Raw genomic sequence first — 11,088 nt, 5'->3', positions numbered from 1 at the left:
TTCTTTCTGTTAAGGACTATAATCAAAGCCAGGCCCACCTTCATGTTTGGGTAGGTAATGTTTAATTTTTTTAAAAATTCTTGATAGAAGTCTGTCTTAGCTCAACTCAATTATAAAGCATCATGAAAGAGATTCAAAATGGTTTTAATTCATCAGTCTGTCTAATGACTTTGTAAGACTAAATGAGGATATGATGCTTTTGGGATAGAAAAATTTTCATTATCAGCTGGTCAAAGGCTCTAACTCTGTAGTTTCAATGCTGAATTTATTACTTTTGGCACTGGTGTCAACCATATGTCAATGCCTGCTCATGCAGTGGGGACTATCTGAATCTAGCCTTTTAATTCAAGGCCATAAAAAAGCATATTTAGCTCTAATACTGAGTTATTTAAAGTTACAGGCAATGTAATAGGTACATAACAAGGTTGTTTAGCTGGAGATATATTATCTATTTACAAGACTTACAGACAACTTTGTAACCTATAAGGAGTAAAGACATTCTTTTTATCACAGAAAATGTATAGAAGAAAAAAGCAAGCTAGATAGAAAATAGAAAGGTCACCTGTAGAAGAATCTACCCTCCTTACAATGCTTGCTAACTAGAACAGACTATCCGAAAAACTTAAATGTTAATTTACGTAATGAATCTTCCTATTACAAATCTCTCCTCAAGAGCAAAGAAGCCTTCAGACAAACCACCAGCTATTTTAACAGTATTTATGTTTTATGTAGAAGAACCTTCATTATCTTAGAGGGGACTTCAGAAGGTCTCCTCAAAACAGAACCTCAAAACAGAACCATCTTGGAGATCAGAATAGGATGCTCAGGACTTTTCCCAGCTCCAAAGCTACATGTGGCTACGTGTCTCACAGCCCAGCATCCTCATGGGGAGAAAGCCACTCAAACCTCTCATTATCTGTAATCAGACTCTCATGCCTGACTCCATCTCCTCCTCCCTTCTCTATAAAGGAACTGGAGACTGGTGTTGTGTCCCTGAATCTGTCCCCTCCCCTGGAGGAACCAGTCCTTATCCCACAGCCTCCTCTTGTAGGGAAAGTGTTCCTGCCCTGATCAACATAGTAGTCTCCCCTGGCCTCATACCACTTTATTCAGTAATTTCCTAAATTACTGAATTCCTAATTACTTCAGTAATTTCCTAAACTTGAGGCCACAAAATTGAGCACCTCTAGGTTTGTAGGGGCTCTCCTTTCCCTGGGCAGTATTTCTCATTTATCTTTGTTGACTTTGGTGTGGGTTCAGCTGGTTCTTCCAGTCTCTCTTGAACACTGCAGGTGGTATCTGATCTTGGGGGCATCTAGTGGTACTCAGGATTGGTGTCACCTGTAGAGATAATGGAGCAGATAATTCTGTCACCTCCTTGAGGCCACTGATGAAGATGTCTTAGAGGTATTCCAGTTCCTACCCTTTTACAGGCAAAGCATGATACCTCAGATCACTGACTTCACAACCTGATCACTCGAGCAGACATTAGGCTGTAATATACCTTATGCTCTAACACATACAAAAATACGACATGAAACAAAAGTTAAAGCTTAGTTCAATTACAAAGGAGTTAAAAATGTCAGTACCTTTTTTTTTTTGGGCTGTAGTCTTATGCCTGTTTGCTGTGTAGATTAAAACTAGATGAAATAAAAATTATGATCTATAGCACATAAAAATTGCTTTAAATTCTCTGAATTCTTCACTCAGCTTCCATTTTCTGCTTGATTCAGTGCCATCTGTCTTTAGAAGCCACTGCTATAAACATAATTGACCAAGTTCCACAAATGCTTGCAAAGAGTGTCTCATCTATATCAAACCTTCAAAATGTGCTTAAAGTTTCCTAAACTCCTGTCATTTCCTACAGTCTAGTTATGTTTGTCCATATTACCTTGACAGTCAGCTTGCACTTAGCCTGCATCCAGGCTGATGCAGATCTGAGAGGGTTTGTGACAGGCAGCATCACAGCTCTTCCAGAAGACCTTAATCTGTGTTTATTTGCTACCACAGAGAGGGAAAGTAGAGTAGCTGGAGGCTGCACAGATTTTTATGTGTCCTGGTATACCAGTTCTGAGGATGTGGCTTCAGAGCAGATCATGATAAGCTGCCAGCATTCAAGCCTGGGCTTGGGAAATTGAAGCAGTGGTACAGACACAGCTGTAGTGATGGGGTGCTTTAGTGCGATAAAGAAGTGGAAATTCCTGGTATACATTTTTACTTACGAGGGGAAGAAGGAAGGGAATTGAGAGCAATTTTGTGTATAATTTCATACTCAAAGAAACTTAACACATTATTTCTCTTGGGAGAAATCATAAGAAATATGTAATAATTGCCTGTTTTGCCCAATATTGCTACGATGCTCTAAAGATATAGATGAAAATATACACAGTTTTATCTAAAAATAAAAAATGCAAATGCTACTGCAAGCTGTGTCTCATTGCATAATGCCATTGACTTTTCTCTCTCTTGTAAGAGAAAACACATATTTAGGTTTGATTAAGATTTGAATTTTAATCATTAGATTTTTAAAGATTTTGTTTAATCACATGAGAAATTGTTTCAAAGCTACTAATTTTTCCCCCTGTTGAAACTTTATATTTTTCTCTATTTATTTATTTTATTTTATTTTATTTTATTTTATTTTATTTTACTTTTTTTAAAATATTAATAATCTTGTATCCTACAGGTTTTTTTTTCATTTCCAAGACAAATCCAAATTTTTCTTTATTATGAAAAATATAGGTCTCAGAAGTATTTAAAACAATAGATTGGCTTTTTAAGAACCGCCATTGACTTCAAAGTCTAAAAGCTCTCATATAGATGGAAAGTACAATTTTTTCTTTCATGGGACAGGTAAATTTTTATTTCTGGACCATGAATTAAGTTTTTGGAAACAGCAGCAGGTATTTTATCATTGCCATCAGTAGGCAAAGGATTAATTGCTGTCACTGTTCATACTATGGTACCTTGTGGGGTACAAATTACATTTCTCTAACCTCAGCACCTTAATCAAAACCAACATGATCAGAGCTCATATTAATCTGCTGCAGACAGCACCAGTCTTTCTATTCCAAATGAATGCAGGGTCAGCAGTATGGACTTCTGAAAGGACGGAGCATGCTTATCAGGAAAATGCACATGGTGAGGTCCAGAAGCAATGACAATGTGAAAAATCAAGTTAATATCCAGTAAAAAGGCATGTACGTTGCAGAGCTCTTGCCTTTCAGTCAATTTGTTCCATGCTGAATTGAAACAGGGATTTCTATGTGTCTCAAGTGCCCACAAGCTCCTGGTAATTTGTGTGACAGATATCTGAACTTCTATTAAACAGGAAGATAGATAAAACACACACAAAAAAAGCAGTGTAAATGGTAGATATATAAAAAGAGTATTTCCCTTAAGAAATTAAGCTGAAATGTAAAAGCAATATATTTGATAAATAGCTTTATGTACACTTCAGGCTTGCCTTCTGTTTTATGTGTCTGTTCATGGCACAGTTGGGCAATGAGACTTTCGACTCTTATGAGGAAAGTAAGGTGAGTTCACTTGGTGTGAGCCATGTGGCTGAACTTGGGATCATATCTCTAGCCTAACCCAGGATTCATTTATGAAGATTTAACTACAAGGTCAGTAAAAGAAATGAATTTACCAGAAATCAGCTTATACATTTTCTGAACACAAAACTGCTGGGACCATTCTTTGAGAAGAGCATTTCGATCCTGAAAAGAAGAGCACTGCCCCTTCCAACAACATTATCTTTAAGACCATTTGAAAATATTAAGGAAAATATTAAGCTGATTTACAATCACTACACAAGGCAGAATAGTTTAAATGTTTGAGAAGTCAATCAATCAAAAACTCTGCAGAAATATGATGAAGTATGCAATCTAAAGCTGTGAAAAGTGAAACCATTTAATGAAAGAGTTCAATTATGTTTTTGTTGAGAAAATCTTTAGCTAAATTTTCAAGCATACCTGCCAGAAGTTGAGTGTTTGGATTTATATTTTTGAACTCGTATAAAACTCCCATAGATATCTATGAGATGGCATGACATAGAGGTATATCTTATCTGTAGATCATTCCACCATATATTAAACTTTAGACATCTAAGATTGGTGCCCTTCATACAAAACTTCTATACTGAGACATTAGTTTCTAGTCAAATATTTGCAATATGATAATTCAGCTGTAAAAATAGACTTTTTGATTCAATCTACTGACTGTCAGATCCATGTCTTCCTTTCAGGAGCAGGGAGTCTCAGTGTCAGTCATTCACAGACGGCCTGATTTTATGAAGCTGTGGTACTCATGACTTCATGATGGTGGGGGGGGCAGCAAAATAATCTCAGCCTAGGAGAATGTAATATAACTGTGTAAGAATCAACAGATGTACTGATTTTTTTTTTTTTTTTTTTTTTTTTATTGCTTGGATAGCTATTACTTGCTTCAGCCTACAGAAATTAGTAGCAGGAGTTCCCGTTTCTGTAAAAAAAAAAAAAAAAGTCTGGGTTCTGAATTCAGCATTCAGAGCTCAAGATGCAGCTGAAGGTTTTCTTTAAGCAAGTAAACTTAGAATTCCTTGCATAGCTCGACACACAGTACACTCCTGGAACTGGATTTCAAAGGCCGGGTTGTTAACAAGGACATACAGTTGTCAGGGCAAGTTTGGCAAGATCAAATTTCCTATGAACACAGGCAAGAGCATTCTAGAAAATTGAGCACTTCTGCCCCCCCCTCCAAGATGATGACTTATCCTCACCTGTCTCACATATACAGGAAAATAGGAGATATTATTAATTCTCAGTGACATGTTTCCACTTACTAATGTTCCTGGAGCAACAAGATAGCAACTTTGCTCTGCAGCATTACTAAACTTCACGTTATTTATTTTCTTCACCTGGGTTCAATAAAGCTGCATGGTCTAATGCTTATGTCAGACTAAGAAACTTCAGGGAAAACCACTCATTCATGGTGTGCTGAGGAGGCAATTTTTATTTTAGCACAAGTTGGGCAAAAAGTCCCTGATTTCTTTCTCTTTCTCCCCTCAGTGTTCAGCAAAGCCTTGTGACATCTGCATGCCAGGCTGCACGAGTTTCAGGAAAGCCAAGGCCACTCATTTAGTGAACACTGACTATGCAAGCGTTGGCTCCATAACCTTTCTGATCTACTTTTATGAAGCAACTGACGTTAAAAATGAATTTGAAGCAATATGTGCTGCTACTCTTGCTGTTTTCCTGTTTAAAAATTAACCGGAGCCTATAAATTTATAATCATTAAGAGTCAGGCTGCTGCTGCAATGTAATCAAGGGCTTAAATTTGCAATGAAAGTCTTCCATCTTGCAGATATAGAAGGAGATACTGCTCCAAGAGGTGACCCTTATGTTTGAGGATTATGCAGCAAAGACAGAGGATGTTGTTCAGGGATGTTATACAAAAGTATACTGCAGTATTTCCACAAGAAGAAAATATTACAGGTTTTTACCTGTACAGGTTTTACCTTAAAAAAAGCTTTCCTGTATGTATAGAACCCTCTAGACTTACAATATTGTATATCAAAATATATCTTTAAATTTTGCTAGACCATGTATGACTCTGCTCCATTTTGTGTTGTAGAACTACACATATGAAACAAGATGATGTGCTTAGCTTATGGGGTGGCAGTTTTAACCCTGATACATAAATCTCACAATGTAGTAAAGAAAAGCTTCAAAATAATTATTATAAGCTTGCAGTTCTGTTCAAATATTCTTCTCTGAAAAACAAACATTCTTTGCTCCTTTTCACGAGGATCCTTGAAGAAAAAGGCAGACATATTAATGCATGCAGAATGATCCAGTTACCTTAATTCTTCTTGATTCTTTTTTTTTTTTTTAAGGCAAACAAAAATAAACCTCAATAAAAATGAAATAATGGTATGTCACAGATAATATTTTCACCACATGGTTTTGAGTAAGTGTGAGAAACAATGTGTTGTAAAAAATCTCCTGTGGTGACCTCAGATATTACCTGTAATATCATATTAATGCAGGTGAGATATTGAGCTTTAAAATCCACATTAATATTAATATAAATTCCATTTTTATGGTGTCTCAGAAACAACAATTATATTCCTTGGGTGGAATTTGACAATTATATAAACTGCTAAGCATGCAGTCTGCTGTGAAGTGTACTCTATACTTCAGCAGAAGTACTCATCTAACCAAGATATCAGTCTTTGGTGTGGTGAGTTCAGCTTAGTTAATATGTTAGTAAACATATAAAAATAACATAAAAATTACATATCTAATTTGCCATCATTCTGTAGAAATGAAGTTTTTTGGGCTTTAAATGATGATAAATATCTTTTATGTAGAACAGCTACACCATGTTTTAAGATATAGCTAGCTGGTACATGGTAGATTTAAAAAAAAAAACAACAAAACAAATCAAACAAACAAACAAACAAAACCTAAAAAAAATTAAAAAGAGCTGAATATTCCAAAATGGAAAAGACCATGACATTTTCTGGTGGAAGACATGAAAAACGATATGTTTTTGAAAGGTATGGAGCATGGCTTTTGTTTGCTCATTTGTTAATTTTTGGGTTGGTTTTGTTTTGTTTTATTTTCATATTGGAGATTGAAACAAGGAAAACAGCCACTTAATGCCATTGATCAAATCATGCTTTGGAAGCAGATCCTGGATTAATGGATCTAGGAATGTTCTTATAAATTACAGACATCTGTAATGATCCTCCAAGGACATCCAGGGCACTCTGGTTCAATGAGCAGGTAATGAAGATGCTGTATAACCTTCCTTATCAGTGTGCAAAACTTTGCTGGTGCTGCAGGACAGATTTCCTCAATGTCCTGACAAACCACCCTTGGCTTATCACTATAATTTCCTCTGTATGTACACAAAACCCCTCAACATAATATTTATATTCACTTTTTAAAAGTAGACTAATTAGAGTCTGTCCCTTTGTCTTTTGTTAATATATTCTCAAACAGAGCTTGACATTGCTGTGAATATAGTTTTATCAAGCATGTTTTTCAAATCCTAGCCGTAACAGGATCTTTGTGGAATATCTTTTCTTTCAAGATTCATTTGAGAAAATTAAGTCTGTGGTCAGAATGATTGTGATTTGCCTATTGCAATGCATTTACTGTCCCTAAAGATTAATGGAAGTGTTTTAATGCTCTAACATACAAACATATGAAGAATTTCAAATCAAAGCTAGACATTACCTGCTTCCAAAATTCTTTGTGAATTGAAGCCAAACATGCTAAAAGGCTAGATAATCTCTCTCAATTTTTTTTAAGAAATTTTAAACACCATTTCAGTATTTAATATGACTGAAACTGGAAATGCAGTTATGGCAGCCATTATTTATTTCCTTGTAAACTACTTAATTCTGTTCAGAATGCAACTTTGGTATAAAAACATTGTCTTCTCTTGTTTTTAAAGAGTAATTTGGGGAAAAAAAATATTGAAAAAAAAATTGTAGAGAACACAGAATCAGCTGGGTTGGAAAGAACCTCTGAGATCAAGTCCAACCCTTGATCCACCCCCACTGTGGCTCCCAGCCCATGGCACTGAGTGCCACATCAGTCTCTTCTTAAAAACCTCCAGGGATGGAGAATCCACCACCTCCTTGGGCAGCTCAGAGGTACCTTCCATTTTTGTTCCCTAAGAAGAAAAGCACATCCATCAAAGGCTTTATGGCACGCAGAAATGAAATGGTCTTTGTATCATAGACTTTTAGTGACAATATGAAAATTAGGCACAGTTTTGCCAGAGACAAAAGTAACTCTAGTATCCAAAGATAGCTGACTTGCTGTGGTTTTTGAGAGTTTTTTTTTGTTTTGTTTTTTTGCTTTTTTTTTGTTTGTTTGTTTGGTAGGTTGTTTTTTGGGGGTTGGGTTTTTTGTTGTTTTTCTTTTTTTAGAGAGAGTTACAGAAGTAGATCCTTTTTGTTCACCACTACCTGTTCAATGTGGTGTTTGGTTGTCAGTGTCACTGAACTGAGTCACAGTGATGTTAAATATCCATGAGGACATAAGGAGAGACTCACAAGCACTGGAGCAGGAGTATAGACAATAAGAAAAAGCAAGACTTAGGCACGGGAGAAGTACTTCAGCTCCCAGGGTATGGCTTCAGTGTGACAGAAAATCATAGAAAAATCTTTATAATTACCTCATTGTATTTTTTCTCTAATTTTGATGAAGGTGTTAAACATGAAACTATTTCTTCATAATAATAAAAAATAATTACTAGTTTTTTGTGATTTTTGTCTCATTCTTAATACCAGCTTTTAGGCTGAGTAAGAGAGTAACCTGTATTTATTATGTATTTTCCAGAATGGGAGCAAATTCTAATAAATCTGACAGATTATAAAAAGGTTGGGTGCTCTTCTGTCACATATTGAGATTTTTGCAAAACAGGTAGTCTCTAAAATGATCATTAAATAGCAATAGGAAGCCAAATATTTCAACATTAATTAAAAAAAAAGGAAAAAAAATAAAAGGAAGTTTCAGTTCTTCTCTTCCTGAGAGCAATTAAAGAGGTTTCTTTCCTATGTCATTACTCAAGATGTTCTGCCCCACATTGAATCCTCTATGTAGTTTGTACAGACATCTACTGATGCATTCAGTTCATCATAGACAGCCTTTAGATTATTCAGGCACAATTTGCCTTTGTTGATTCCATGTTGGCTGTATTTAAATCAAAAATTCCTAGTTTATTAGTGGAAACTTGAAATTCTTAAAAACATGTCAGTATAAGTATTAATTTGTCACAGAGGTGTGCTCATCTTGATTTTAACAAAAGATTTATCAGTGTATTTTTGAATAATCTGTTTACTTTTAAATATCACGTGATGTTTTATGTTGATATAGTGTCATATCTTTATAACTAACGGTAATATAAGCATGTAGAAAGATTCAAAAGACATTACTTCACTCTTGACTTATGTGCAGAGGCAGTGGACACTTTTGCAGAGTTCAGAAATTATACACTCTTGAATTTTTTGGCTTTTTTTTGCTTATCTGCATTCAAGTTTCTTCTGCCACTGTCAAAAAGATTGAAATGCTGACTTATTTTCATAACATTTACCATTGCATCCATTTTTCATAAGAGATTAGGTGCTAATAAGGAAATAATTTCTACTTGCACATACTAATGAATAATTATCACTTTTTCTCTGATCTTTTTATTTGTTCATATCTTTCGTATTGCAGTCATTTAAATTGATTTGTGTATGTCTTTAACAGTGGGTTTTCCATTCCTTGTTGTTTCCTTGTTTTCTGATTGCTTTGGCAGCTTCAAGATTATAGAAAATGGGTCAATTTGGAAATTTAATTATAATACAACAACTTGCTGAGTACAGATCCTCACCTGGAAAACTTCATTCTGTCAGACTTTTTGGATGCAAGGTTGTGATGAATTCACAGCAGTCTGTTTTGCAAAACTTGCAGTATAGTCCAGATTTGGTACACAGACAATAGGATAAAGTGTTTGGAATTACCATAAGTACACTGAGGATAAAAAATAATAAAGTTCAGTGGGTAGATCCTCATATAAACTTGTGATCATAATACAGCGAAACAAGATATTAGTATTGATCAAGACACACTGGTGTTAGCAAAAATATCTAGAAAATGTCAACCAAGATGTATGCTTGACAGAAAAAAAATAAAAATATATTTTTCCTTCTGTGCAGCAACCTGTCAAAAGTTGATTGCAAATACTTTTGTAATCTTATGGTGATGGTGTGGGGAATAAGAAACCCCGCAAATCAGAATCACTCTCTCTGTGAGGGTCAAAGGGCATGGGCATGGGCTGCCCAGGGAAGTTGTGGATTCTCCTTCCCTGTAGACATTCAAACCCCTCCTGTAGGTGACCCTGCTTTGGAAGGGGGGTTGGACTAGATGATCTTGTGTGGTCCCTTCCAACCTATACCTTTCTATGACTTTATTACTCTATACTATGACTTTATTACTCTATATATGTATATGCACACATGCAGATAGATATATGTATATACATATGTATACATATGTATGCAAACTTCAGAGCAGCAGTCTGTGAAGTTGACACTCATTAATAACACACTGCCAATGTTTAGCTCTTAATCACCATCTAGCATTCTCATTGCTTATGAGAACAAATAGCCCTTAAGAAGCTTACAATAAACTGGTTCTACTTATACAGTGACACAAAGCAAACGCATAAAGTTTGCGAATGGTGAAAGTTCCTGGTGGTCTTAGTGGCTGAGCTCTAAGTGATGCATCTTGGACCAGAGTGAGCAATATCTTTGTCCTCTTCTGTCCTCTTTCCTGCTCCTCATCCCTCTCCCCAAAATAAAAGGACAGCCATATCCACACTCAACATAGCTAATGTTAAATTGGCAGCCAGGATTTTTTCTAGTTTCACCACACATCCTTCCTTTGTTCTTGAAAACCTTAGCGATTAGACATTCTTTATGGCATTTTCTTTGAGCTACTATACCACTTCTCTATTTGCCCATTTAAACTTAGACATTACCTACACATGTATGCTTCACAGTTTTACAATGTGTTTGCTGCTCTGCAGAGCAGAGGTGTGTTTTGCAAAATATATATACTGCCACTGAGTTTATGTCCGGTGACAAGTCATACAAGTATGGATTTAAACTTTTTTAGTCTGCTACTAATTCATGGGTGGAACAACCTCCGAGATGCTACAGTTTTCACTAACAAGTTCAAACAATAATGGGGATAATACAATTAGTGTAAATAATGAGTTAATAGGTAATCAGTGTGCAGAACAAAAATCAGTCTGCAGCTTTTTCTGGCAAGAAGCTACTTAAAAAAGCTAGTTACTTTCCAAATTAAGGGTGAAGTGAACAAAATATTGGAAACGCAGACTCATATCAAACCATTCAAGTCTCATGCAACAAGACAGAATGTTATATATGTATTAATTATAGCAAGGCTTTAAACTCAGTTTGAAACATATTTTTGTGTTAAATACTGCATTTATACAAGTACTGTGCTATTGAAATGATGCAAAGGTGATTAGAAAAAATCACTACTTTTAAAAACCATAAATATTGTGTTTTCAGCAGGA

The sequence above is a fragment of the Calypte anna genome, chromosome Z, assembly GCF_003957555.1.
Source record: "Calypte anna isolate BGI_N300 chromosome Z, bCalAnn1_v1.p, whole genome shotgun sequence".
Lineage (NCBI taxonomy): Eukaryota > Metazoa > Chordata > Aves > Apodiformes > Trochilidae > Calypte > Calypte anna.
This window is presented reverse-complemented; position numbering follows the sequence as displayed.